This window comes from Canis aureus, chromosome 8 (genome assembly GCF_053574225.1).
Source record: "Canis aureus isolate CA01 chromosome 8, VMU_Caureus_v.1.0, whole genome shotgun sequence".
NCBI lineage: Eukaryota > Metazoa > Chordata > Mammalia > Carnivora > Canidae > Canis > Canis aureus.
Window position 1 is genome coordinate 73,692,797 of NC_135618.1, and position 14,172 is coordinate 73,706,968.

At 42.4% G+C, this 14,172-nt stretch overlaps 1 long non-coding RNA gene across 1 annotated transcript; it reads left to right on the forward strand.

Moving 5' to 3' along the window:
• The first annotated feature begins 11,259 nt into the window (after positions 1-11,259).
• On the forward strand, positions 11,260-13,767 carry LOC144319749 (uncharacterized). The gene is made up of 2 exons (XR_013385474.1): positions 11,260-11,400; positions 13,244-13,767. It is a non-coding gene; the product is annotated as an uncharacterized LOC144319749 (long non-coding RNA).
• Positions 13,768-14,172: the final 405 nt, after the last annotated feature.

The window sequence follows — 14,172 nt, forward strand, 5'->3', positions numbered from 1 at the left end:
CCTTAACAAAGAAACTTAAGTCTATTTATGTTGGGGGTCCTGAGCGCTAACAGAGGTTCTAGGCTTATCTGATAATATATGGTCTTTATAACCAAACTTCAGTTAAATAAATAAGTGGCTTACTTAAATCTTGACATTCCAGAGATGTCAAAAAGAGAAGAAAGAGGGAGTTCTTGGTATTACCCGTGGCAGGATTCATTGCTTGACTTTGAAAGTATGATGTGCAGCTCGCAGAGAGAATGAATCTGCCCAGCTGGAGAAATGTGGATATATGTTTGACAAATCAATTCCCTTCCTTGAAGTACGAGGAGGGAGGCTCCCATGGAGCCTCAATTACCACAGGCAAAGCCGGGCAGCAGAGGTCTTGCCGAATCAAGGAGCCCCCTCGCGCTGACGTTTGCACGGGGAATTGCTGGCATCACCTGGTCGGCTGGGAACCACTGCAGCGAGCCTGTGAAATGAATGACATCCTCACCTCCGCCAGCAGGGCCAGCCCCTGCCCTCAGTCCCACAGCTTCAGAAACATCTCGAGGCTGACCTCCGCTGAACAGGACAGATGCCCCCGTTGGGCACGGAGCCCTCCGCTGAACAGGACAGATGCCCCCGTTGGATCACAGGAGCCCAGATAATAGTTGCCTTCCTCCTTTCAGCCAACCCTCCACCCCCAGGGCCTCTGAGTGGGGTCATTGACCTCCTACTTGCAGGACAGAAGGAGCTAACTTTTTGGTACTCAGGTGAATTATAGGAAATATGGCCTCAAATCAACAGCAGCACCTAAAGCGGCGGTGGATTATAAGGGCTAAGAGCATGAGTTAAAAGTATAATTCTCACTCAGTAGCAGTGTGATCTTAGGCAAATTTTTTAACCTTTCTGTACCTCATCTGCCTCCTGTATGAAAAAAAAAAAAAGGAGATTTATTAGAGTACTTAGGTCAGAGAGTTGTGAGAATTAAATTAGTTAATACACGTAGAGTATTGTAAAAAGACAACTGGTAGACCTCGGCTACTATCACGGTGGTGCTCATTAATGCTGTTCACCAAATATTTCTGGCCCTCTGCCTCCCGAGGACATGTCACGTGGTAGGATTTCCCTTAAAATGTAAATTAGCCATGTGGCTTGTTTTTGTCAAAGAAATGTAGGCAGAACTACATTTCATTCACATGTCATTTCTAGACAGAAACTCTTAAGAGCTGGGATGCAGTTTTCCAACTTCCTTTTTTAGTGACTGGAAAATTTGGCGACACAGAGATGGAGCCTCCTTGAGTATGAGCCAGGGTGGGGGCGGTTAGGGAGCCAAAGTCTTAGCCCATAGTGGGTGAACCTGTGCTGTGGAAAGAAATTTCCACTGAAGTTTTGTATTCATTTGCTACTGCAACATCATCTAGTCTCTTCTGACTGAACTAATACCTAAAAACACGAACACAAACTAATACCTAAAAACCCGATGCTGCTATCACACAAACTTCCAAGACATGGAATTAGCTTGGAATCTAGGAAGCCTGCAGGGAGGAAGCCACTATTTTAGGCAGGAAGAAAGCACCCCTGTTATGTTTACCATAGGAAACAGGTGGTTACCATTGTTGCCTACTGTAACCTACAATCCAGGTTAAAATCTTGCAGCTCTAGAGAAACAAATGGCAAGACAAAATGTGTATATTGGTTGTCAGTGGCTTCCAGTGGCCAGAAATACCAAAAAAATAAAGCAGCTTGGGAAACAAGTAGCCAGTTTGCATCCAGGAATGAAGAGAAATGCAGAGTCCAGAAATTCAGAGGCAGGTAGCCTCGGAAGGGTAAATATTAGAGATAAAATTGAGAGGTGCAGAGTCTAATGAAGCCTGTAGAGCAAGAATCAAATTTCGACTTTGGCCTCACATGGATTATTAATATTTCTGAGTATCCTTAACTATGCTTGGAAACAGCTCCACTCGGGGAACCAGAAAGGCTTTTGCACCTGTGGTTCAGAGGGCTGTGGACCCACTAAGACTCCATGCCTGATTCTAAGACCCAGAGTCCTCCTTATCCTCATGGACTGGGTTTGCTTCCCTGCCTTAGCTCACTTCCTGCCTCAAAATTTCCAGTCGCTGTCTGCTTTCTCTGATCAAAATGCCAGCTTTTTTTTTTTTTTTTTTTTTTTTTTTTTTTTTAGCTTCTGGCCTTATGCCCTACCTTGTTCTAGGGGCCAGAGTCCTTCTCCTGAGCTCTGGTCCCTGTGAGTCTACCTCTACCAGCTCCTATCATACCCTTGAAACCCTGCAAACTTGAGCCTCTGAATATGGCCATGGCCAAAAAATTTTGAATCTGTGACATTTACCTGTGACTCTCTTGTCTTGCTGGAATTTCCCAAGTTGTCTTATGCCAGGACTGGCCAGTTTGCAAGCCACAACTTAGCGAGTGTCTCAGTCACTTGGACATGGCTCATTCCAGCCCAGGAACTCCACTTTTGACCTTATGTCTTCTGAGACGTGGTGTCCAAAGCTGAACACAAGAGTCTAAGTGGTTTCTCACAAGGGCAGGATGCAAAGGGCCTAGTATCTGTTTTTTCTGACTTTCAACTGCTACTAATGCAAGCTGAAATTTCACTGGTTCTTTTCTCTGTTTTGTGCTTTTCAATGAGCCCATCCACCTGGCATTTGGCACTGCTAGCAACCCCATGACTCCTGCTCCCTCCCAAGCATTGTAACACCCACATTATGAACCTTTCCCTTCAGTGTTTATTGCATTCTGCTTCCAGACTTCTGCAGATTCCCTCCGCTCCGGGTCTCAGAGTGACCCACTATGCTCTTCTGATATGACCTTTGGCTCTATTTTCAGGCCATGATTTTCACTTGTTCCTTGAATTATGGCTGCTTCCTGCAAGTGAAACACCCCAGCCTAGATCAACCTGGCCTATGGGACCCTCCTGGGATGATTCGTGTGGTTGACCTTCCCACTGAACATAACCCAATTCAGAAGAAAGTTGGACCCTTTCTTCGCTGTGGGCTCAGGAGAAACGTTGGGTGAACAGAATGCCCAGATGTTTACATGAACACTTTTCAAGATGCAAAGATCCCTGATCCTATGTCTGAACATTGAACTCACTGTACCTACATATAATCTTTAGTAACTTATTTTTAGAACAGTCACAAAATTGGATTAATTATAATCCTTTGTTAATGGCACACTATTAATAGTGAATATAGAGTCCTCTTCTTTTTTAAAAAAGTTTATGTATTTATCTCACAGAGAGACGGAGCAGGAGCAGGGGGAGGGGCAGAGAATCTTAAGCAGATGTCCCACTGGGTGCAGAGCCTGACGTGGGACTTGATCTCATGACCCTGAGATCATGACCTAAGCCGAAACCAAGAGTTGGACACTTAACTGACTGAGCCACCCAGGCTCCCCTAGAGTAGTCCTCTTCTGATTTTAATAATATTTACTTCTATAATGATTCATTTATTTTTGAAAATATAGCGATTTTCGTGAACCCACAATTGAATCCCAAATGGGAAATTAAAAATAACCTACATCTACTTGTGTATCCTTTCTTTTTCCCACTGGTCTACAGCTAGTGCTAGTAAAGGGAAATTACCCAACATGTTCTTGGTTAATCCATGCTAACTTCACCTGATCATTTCTCTCCTATCTGATTGTAAACAAACTCTCCAGATGCCTGCCTAGTCTGACTTTGGGCAACTTTAACTTCTGTCCTGTCCTGAACCCAGTGTTAGTCTAGGATTCCTTATCATTTGGTCACTCAGTGCCATGCGCCTGGGAGAGTATTACCTTGCAAGGCTTAGATTTACTTGGCACATTTTTACAACTGACATCTATTCTATTCCTCCATAGCTTCCCTCCGGATTTTTTTTCTTCCTATTTCCACAAAACATTAGTTGGCAAATGTCCCATTTTAGAATGCTTTTGTCTTTAGAAAAACCCACAGTTCAGTTCTTTTGATCTGAAAGTGAAAATACACACATCCGTGTTCCTATCTCCATGAGAAATTACATCCTAATGTGCCACCCCTGACATTAAGCTTGCCTGGCTCATACACCTGCACACTTGTCAACCGACTAATTTTTCTTCACAATTAGTAGAAACCTGAGGAAAGATGCCTTAACATCTGGTGGGCTTTCAGGCAACTTATTATAGGAATTCGGCACCTGGATCGCCTGTAGAGTATCTGCTAAGTGTTCCTCAGGAAGAGGATTCCTAGGGGTTCAATACTCATCTATTCATAGGGACTTGATACAAGCAAAGTTCGTAAATGTCAAAGGAAAGTGCATTCGAGATGTCTCCTTTGGTACATTTTAAGGGCAACCAAGCTCATTCTTAAAAGGCAATAAAGCAATGTATGAGGGGTAATTCCATTGTCAGCATCTATATATGAAGAAAGGAAAGAGATAAAGACAAAAAAAAGAACAAGGAGGGAGAGAAGGGAAGAGAAATGAGCGGGTGAGAGAGAAAGAAGACAGAGAGAGCAGATGAGCCTAGACTGGGGCTGAACTGGCTGTCCATTGAAATTCACTCTTAAAGTTTCTAGACTTTGCATGGCAGAGGCATATGGTAGGCTCTGTGAAGAGCACCAGTAGAGGAAGAAATAAACGGCCGGTTGCTGGCATCAAGTGTACAATCCTATGGTGCACAGGGGCTGGGAAACAAATGTTTGTGAATTAATCCAAAGGCCATCAAGAGAGGACTGACCCCTTGGATTGGTGAGCTACTCATTAGCTCGGCCCCATAAATATGAGCAATTATATACATAAGAGAGAAATATGGGCTGTAGATCACATTACACTGTTGGAATGTAATACCAATAAAATCTTACAACTGTTAATAAATTCTCATCATAGACAAGTGTTCTAGACAACAAACTTATTGCCATGTTATGCCCTGGACCAGAGTAAGCAAATGTTTTGGTCTGAAATAAGCCAGTATGAAATCTTTTACAACACATTACCTTGAACGATAGCAATAAAAATTTTTCTCTGATTTGTGACCATCAAAAAAATATTAAAAAATAAAACTTTTCTGCTTTCCTCTATGCAAACTACCTATTCTCTGTCCCCACCAAAAAAAAAAAAAAAAAAAACAAACAAACCACAATTCAATTATCAAGTGATAATTTGAATTATCTGAATAATTAGCTGAATTATTTCTGTCATCCTACCATTAAGTGGCTACCATTAAGTGGCTATTAATTTGCAAATGTCCTCACCTCTTTCAATTTTCCAACATACACTCAGAGCCAAACACAGAAACCTGCACCCAAGGATGTAAGTGCACCCAGAATTTTTAAGAGGACTAGGAACAATGCAATACCAATAAATGGTTCTGAAAATTGAGTGGACAAACTGATCAATCAACCAAGGAATTAAGAAATGAGTGGGAGGAAAAAAATGAATGAATACAAGAGCTTGGAATTCAGTAGGAGAGAAGTGAGGGAGTTTGAATCAGGTACACTATTAATTATTATTTTTCACCAGAAGGTTTAGAACACTTCTTTTTTGTAGAGATAAATCTACTTATTTTCTGAGAGAGGGAGAGTGTGTGTGCATGAGCAGGGGGGGAGGGGCAGAGGGAGAAAGAGAGAGAGAATTTCAAGCAGACTCCACGCTGAGAGTAGAGCCCAACTCGGGGGCTCCATTCCAGGGCCCTGAGATCATGACTTGAGCTGAAACCAAGAGTTGGATGCTTAAAAGACTGAGCCACCCAGGTACTCATAGAACACTCCTCCTTATTGTTTGATTGACTAGAACAGTTGGTCTTCAGTCCCACTTCATTTCTGCTTCTGCAGGCAAAGAATATGCTTCCAGCCAGTCAGGTTGAGAGGGGAGCTGTCCCACCGGAGTATGGGATAAACAGATTGTATCGGTGCTGCTGAGAAGTTGGCTTCTTGTCATTTAGTATGAAGGCAGGGCAGCCCTCAGACAGCTATTGGGTTCAGAAATTACATATTCAGTGTAGTTCCTAGTTCCCTGGATGTGAAATACTCACTACCATGTATTTGAGGACTTACTGACATATGAGTCCCAGCATCTAGAAAGATAGAAGGACAAACTCCTAAGGTAAAAATCTAATAATGTGCTAGTTTTGAGGCATAGTCTAATTATTTGATTTTGCCATGTTTCTTTCAGTCTTGATAAGTGGGTTTTTTCCCCCATCCACGTCTTCCTTCTTGTTCTCCTTCTTGTTTTAAACAGAAAGAACAATTCTGATGATTATGAATGAGAATACATAGTCCCCGGTGGGATCAAGGCTTCTAATTCTATTTTATCCCATTCATAAACCTTTCTAGGTAAGATATCGGTTAAATTCTAGTCTTGAATTATTCAGTGGAAGCTGCACTGAAATATCATGCGGAGTAAGGGAGAGCCCATAATACACATTTGGTATTCTTTCAATCTGCTGTTATATGTCATACCTTCTAATCCTTCTCCCTACCCTCAGCTCGGTAATCCCTTTAGTGACATATACACATGCACACATATCCATTCTAAATAATCCCTCCTTTCTTGAACAACACAAGGAAGCCTTCTTTACATACCTCATTCCATAACAAAATTCCTTTTTTTAGAGCTATTTTTTTTGTTAACTGGATTTATTGTAGCAATCATTTTGTTCTACATACAAATATTGAATAATTATGGGGTTTTTTTCAAACCAAGAAACAGACTCTTAAGTACAGAACACACGGATGGTCACCAGAGGGGACAGGGTGGCAGGATGAGTGAAATAGATGGAGAGGGATTAAGGAGGGCACATGTCCTAATGAGCACTGGGTGTTGAATGGAAATGTTGAATCACTATACTGCACACCTGAAACTAACATCACATTGTATGTTAACTAAGTAGAATTTTTTTCTTAAGATTTTAGTTATTTATTCATGAGAGACACAGAGAGAGAGAGAGAGACAGAGACAGAGAGACAGAGAGACAGAGACACAGGCAGAGGGAGAAGCAGGCTCCATGCAGGGAGCCCAACATGGGACTTGATCCCGGTCTCCAGGGTCATGCCCTGGGCCGAAGGCAGTGCTAAACCACTGAGCCACCTGGGCTGCCCAACTAAGTGGAATTTAAATAACAATTTTAGAGTTTTTTTTTTTTTTGGAAAATTATAAATAGTACCTCATTAATGGGAACCCAGTCTCAATAATCTTACACATGTAACCAGAGCATAAAAATGCCACAGCTGATCCCTTATGAGCACAGATAATTTCCACAGTTATCATAGTCATTCTTCAGCCCTGAGGGTATGGGTGGCCCATTTCCGAAGCAGGTATATTTAAAAGAGTTTGGTTTAAATGGCACCAACTTCACATGAATTAGTAAATGGAATCAAGTGACATATTTGAATAGGAAAGGCAACTACAAATACATTAAAGTGAGACTTGATGGGGAATTTAAGGTATATTTGGATGCAACCAAGATGGAAAAGTGATTGCGCTCTACACTTTTGAACAATGGGCAATGAACAGAGCCATGTCACACATGGAACAGATGAGAGAGTAGGGAGGTGGTGGGCTCAGAATAAGGAGTAGATATAAAAAGCCAGAGTCTAGGAGTCAAGAAGAGGTAAGATGGGAAGGAAGAAGAAGAATACAGAGTTGGAAGAGAAAAGAGACAGAAGGAAGAAGAAGGACACCATCTTGAATATTTGTAGGATGTAATATATTAGACAGCAAAGCCAAATTAACCCATGAGGCCCCAGAAAGCAGAATTAGGAGTAAGAGGAACAGTTTCAAAGAGATTTTTTGGCTCTATATAAGACAGTATTTTCTAATTATCAGTGCTAATATCATTCTATAAAAATGAGCGCCCTCTCAGGGGTGCCTGGGTAGCTCAGTCAGTTAAGCATCCAACTCTTGATTCAGCTCAGGTCATGATCTCAGGGTCATGAGATCAAGCCCCACCTTGGGCTCCATGTGGAGTGGAGCCTGCTTGGGATTCTCTTTCTCTCCCTCTCCCTCTGCCTTTCCCCCACTTCCCACTTGCCCTCTCTCTCTCTAAAATAATAATAATAATAATAATAATAATAATAATAATAATAATAAGCACCCCATCAGAATTAACCAAGCAGAGGCTGGGTCACCTCTCATCCTGGGTCTTCTCAAAAAGACTGCTCTAGAAACTCAGAGATTCCACATGAACAGAACATTCCTATGGTAAAGTAACAGAAACATACAAAGTAACAAAAAACATACAGTCCATACAGTTTATTATGCTCTAAACTCTCTGTGAACACTGAATTAGTGAATACTGAATTAAATAGTAAACCATAACTCCTAAGGGAAAACAGGGTTCAGTGCCTGTGAACCTCTGGTTGCAACATTTTCATCAAATAATCAATACATAACCTTGTTTTATGTGTGTTTCTGTTTGAAGAAGCACGTTTAATATATACTGTTGATTCATTCACATTGAACTCATGGCCAATGGCACTATAACTCATGCCTAAACAAGGCTTATCTAACATACATATTTTCTTCTTAAGGCACATCACGGCCTTCTTGCACTTAGAAGAACCCTAGACATTTTTAGCATTCTGCTTGGAGGTCAAGGAAATCACCAACAAAACCCTAGACATCTTTAGCATTCTGCTTGGACGTCAAGGAAACCACCAACAAAAAGCACAAACACACACACGCGCAAAGTGGCACCAGATAGATGGGGAAAAGGACACTTGCTTACAACATGAGAGCTAAAACACGAAGGCCAAGGGTCATCTTATTTGAACTTAGTTGGAAATGTGTGTAGCAGGCAACTCAAGTTTTCACCACTTTGCACATGTCTATGACTGTCAGGGGTTCATAAGTATTTATTTTGGGGTCACAAGTAAATACTAATGAGTAGGCGAATTTCCAAATACGGAATCTACAAATCATGAGGATCAGCTGAACTTGTGGAGAGAGGGGAGCAATAACGGCAAAGTGACCAGATAAAGGTCTCTGAACAGTCTGAAAACCCTACCTCCATTTCCACAACCTCTTTTTACAGAGCAGGGTACTTTGTGCCTGACCACAGCTGTCAACAACCCTTTTGGTCACAGGCTAGACAGGCAGCTGGCCAAGTGGTCCAAGCCATGAAGATGAAGTGGCTTTGCTGTTTGGTAACAGCTGAAAGGTCTCAAATGGACCACCTTGGGGGTTAGAGGGGGATGGTCTTGGGACCGCCATTTTGCTCCCGGGTTGGCCCTATTCACTTCAGGACTCCAGAAGCTGCTGTTTCCCAGAATGCACTCACAAACTCAGAAATGTGAAGTGATTTGTCTTCAATCCAGTTAACGGCAGATCTTTGTACTTTCTGGCACTGCTTTCCATCATCATCAGGATTCAACCTTCTCAGAATTAAGAGGGTTATTTATGATCCCCTTAACACCCACTTTTGTCCCATAGTGGACTAAAAGTACCTCATGGAAATCGGCCTATCTGTGTGCCTTGCCTTCACACACATCTCCCAAATAAGAAAATGGTCACTACCATCGGAGTCTCATTCATCAAAGGACAAAAATATAGATTTCCCATTTCTGAAAACAGGCAGAAGCATAAAGACAGAACATGAAAAGCATTTTGATTTTTTCCCCAAATTCAAATAATAGAGTGGAAGCTAAGATCTTTCTGTAAGAGCAGTGGACCTAGCTCATCTGCATCTAGCATCCTGGACCAGAGTGTGATTGCCTTGTCATAAATGAAAGCAGTATTTACCTTTTTGTGGATTTGGATGTAATGATGTGTGCACACTCATTATTAGTTTCTAGCAAATCACAGGAATTGAGGCCTTGGGAGTTAAAAGGATGTGCTATGGGAACATGGCCTCAATTAACTTTCTGGGGTTGGCTGAGCACTGACCAGAGTGAAGGACGAGGCTAGCAAGAAGTGGCCCCTGGAACTGTCACGACAGCCACTACATCGAGGACCACCTCTCATCTCAGAATCTCTCATGGGGTCTAAGGCTGCTGTATGGGGGCAGGGGCACCTGGGTGGCTAAGTGGTTGAGTGTCTGCCTTTGGCTCAGGTCGTGACTCCGGGGTCCTGGGATAGAGTCCCGCATCGGGCTCCCTGCAGAGAGCTTCTCCCTCTGCCTATGTCTCTGCCTCTCTCTGTATGTCTTTCATGAATAAATAAATAAAATCTTAAAAAAAAAAAAAAAAGAATGGTGGGGGCAACTCTTCACACTCTAGCCCGGCAAAACCCAGGATGTGCTATGCTCATGGGACTGGCACACACATGGAATATATAGGTGAACATTTCCACAGAGCTGCGCAACCCCGTGGCCTGACTTGGAGATGATCATCAGTGCCAGAAGGGACTCCATGCTTGTGTACAATTCTTCATAGTTCCACAAAGAGAAGTTACTTCTTTGTTACGAAGACAGACAATCACTTTCTTAACCTAGACCCTGTCCATCTTTCGAGGCTCATCTTTTGCTCTCCCTCACATAAAATTTTTAATTAAAGAATTTATTTTCTGTTTCTTCAGTGAGTTGGGTTCTTTTCCAAAGCCACAGAGCCTTTACCTGTATGCCTCCCTTCGCCCAGGATAGCCTTCCCCTCTCTCATCCCTGAGTATCCCCACTTCTTCAGAAACCAACCACAGCATCACCAGCCAGGACTCTTTTAGCTGAAATCACAGAAACCTTGACTCAACTGACTTAAAATAGAACAAAGAAGTGTTATCTCACAAAACAGGAAGTCTGGAGATAAAGGAGTTCTCTCCGTTTGGTGAATTCAGCTGCTCTATAAGGGCATCAAAGACACCTGTTTTTCCATCTTTCTGCTCTACTATCCTTCACCTCTTTTCTCAGCCTCTTGGTGGTCAGTTTGCTGCTACAGGTTCAGGCAAAACACAAGGTCACAGCAAACACCCGGAGGAAGAAAAAGGCTCCCTCCCTCCGTGTGTGTGTGTGTGTGTGTGTGTGTGTGTGTGTAAGTGCATGTACGCCTCCCTTTAAGAGTGGGAAAACATTTCTCCGAATCCTCTATTAGACCTTCTCAATTCTCAGTGACCAGCATTGTGTAACAAACCCATGCCTAAATCAATCAGCAGCAAGAGAGGGATTACCATGATTGGATTAGTGAAGCACAGATTACAGGAACAGAATCAAGTCTGCTAGAAAAAGAGGACGGTATTGGGCTGGCAACCAACACTATGTTCCGCAAGCACCCCCACTCCGCCCCTCGCAGGCTGCATTAGGTGACCTTGTGCTGCCTGTGCCCCCAATTGTTACCTCTCTCAGAAATCTGAACTCTTTATGTCATAATTGGCTGTTCACTTACACGTCAACTCATTCATCTTTGAGCTTCTTAAAGCTGGACCTGGTGGCTCAGTCGCTGTTATACCTGAGAGCCCTGTACATGCTTGGGGCTTAAGGATGAATGAAGGAATAGAGGAACGGCCTCAAGGATGACAGCCATTGGGTGCATAGGTAAACAGTAGCCCTCTAATATGGGCATTCTTTTTCCCATTCTAAACTTGGAGAAACTCCCCTTAACAAAGGGTGAACAACTCCTCCAGCATCATGTGGTCCAGAGCAGAGCCAGAACTTAACTTCCAAGCCACTGGTTCCAGATTCAATGTTGGATCCAACAGAAATGATAAGGAGGCCAGAGTATGAAGTGGCCTGCCTAGCATCCAGACTGGCAGTGCTGGAGCTTTGTAAAAATACTTTTATTAATGTGCGTAAGACCCATTTAAAATTTTGAGCATAGACACATGTGAATAATCCTAAGAATTTTCCTCTACCTGACTCAAATCCTACTCTGCCTTCAGCTTTTTTCATCCCAGAAACATTTATGTAACAAATGGACCCCAATCTTTTGAGGATTCTGCTTGCAATCCTGACAAATTAAGGACCCTGAAGAATCAATTATTTTTACTTATCTCCCAGACCGAAGGGGAGGAAGCCCTCTAATTCTGGAACTTTGGCTTTGAAACCTCTTGAAAGCATTACAGAAAATCCAAGGGAATTAGACAATAAGGATTCTTTCAAAACAGTAGGATTTAAAGGATCTTATTACCTACTTTATAATCTTACCTTAAGGCTGTAGAAAGTATTAATTGGAGCAAAGACATCCAAAAGGGAACAGTTACTATAAGTCATCCATATTGTTGAAGACTGTCTTTTTATCTCTTTAATTTGTTACATTGCCTCAACCTCAACAACTCTTTCAGGTAAACCTATACAACTCCTGACTCCCTGGTGTATATATTTTTTTTCCTGGGCACAGAGAAGAAAAGAGAGAGAGAAAAAAAAAAAAAAGCTAAGCCAAGTAAATCAATGGCACTTCAAATCCCATTTCCTGCCTGATCAGTGGCTGATCCCTCCAAGAAAAGTGGGGTGGAAAACAGAGCAGGCTGGCTCCAGGCAAATAGAAAACCTCCAAGCATCTCTAGAGGAGGCTTACATGTGGCCTGCATCCCCAGCATCCAATTCTTACTGGAAATAATATACCGTTTCTCCACGGAAAGTGTGAAACGCTGTAAAATAAATTGGAATGGCTGCAAACCCCTCTGATAGATGAAAGCTGGATGCACAAATCGGATCCTGTTGTTCCTCACTGGTGAGGCCTTGGCCACTACCTTTATCCCACTCTCACATTTCTGCTGTGGGAGTGGAAATACTTCTTATTTTTTTATTTGAAATAATAATCTTTGACAAAAATGTCACAGTCCCATAGAAAATGGTGGGGGAAAAGAGACTTTCAATCTTCAGAAAGGAAACAAAAAGCAAGATCAAGTACTATTTTAGGAAAATTGGTCTTTGTATAATTTCCTCTCCCAATTTGTAAAAGGTTTCTGAGTGTGTTAGGCTATCACATAACTCCTTTTTTCTTCATAAGTGCTGCCTTTCTGAGGGCAAGCTAAGGTACTGAGATATTTCTCAAATCGTGGTCCTTGTATTGATCAAAAAATGCATATTCCTGGATGCTGCTCTCAGATCTATTGAATGTGAAGCTCTGTGGGGGAGGACCCCAAACCAGAAATGTTCGAAGCTCTTTGGGTGATTCTTACACATGCTAAAGTTTTAAGAATATTGGTATCGTGAATGAACTCATAGGCTTTAGGGTCAGAAAGAACAAGGTTTGCTGAGCCTACTGCCAGCTTAATAAACAAGGGAAATTAACTACTATGAGGAAAGGGTATGCATCTCATATTTCTTGGCTTAAGTGGGCAAAAAAAGATATTTATGAAGATCAGTGGTTCCAAAACATGAGTCTCACAGACATTTTCTAGATTACAACCAACCAACTCTATTTTATTTTTTTCAGGTAGGATCTACGCACAACATAGGGCTTGAACTCACAACCCCAAGATCAAGAGTCACATGCTCTACCAACTGAGCCAGCCAGGTGTCCCAGACACCCAACTTTATTTCATGGAGAGTCCACTGCCCTTTCAGGGCAATGCTGTGTTCAGTGCTATGCTTACTTGCATGATTTTTGTTGCTGTCTTTCTCAAATCCTTTAATTTGATCATAACTTGTACCATCGGCCCTCTGTTTTGATTCTCACTCATTCTGCATATGTCTACATGGTGGATTCAACAGAATAGCAGCCACACTGAAACATGTTGGATTCAGACACGCAACCTCCTTGATTGTTTGGACATGCTCTGAAGGATTCTAAACTTAGAAAGAGCCAAAGGGCTGACACAAGAAAACCTGGGGCCTGGGCAGTGGGTGATTTAATTGGTAAGGATCCTGGAGCTATTTTGAGTCTGGCTGACACTCAGCAGAGCCAAGGCACGCAGAAAATAGTGATGAAATGGATTAAAGAATGGATTTGTGTATTTCTCCAGCTTGCTCTGATTACAATAGTAGAAAACAACTTGAGTGAGCTTAAGTAGATAATGATGGTGATGATGATGATGGGACATTTCAGGGAATCCAATGAAAAGCTGGACAACCAAACCAATAGAAAGATAGGGAGCCAGGGCAGCTCTTGGGTTTTCAGAAAGAAGAGTTGATTGGTCTTGGTTCTGGGACCCTGATTTTATTTGATTCTGCTCCTAACACCCACTCTCTCCAGAGAAAGACTTAATGACCCCCCCCCCCCCGCCCGTTTCAATATGCCACAGCTTGGAGGCAAGTGTCACACAGTGGCATCATGGGTGTTCTGGAGGCCCAGCCCTGTGAGGGGGGTAGCCTATTTTCCCGAACAGCATCCTAGGACACCTCATTGGCATTTACCATGATCTA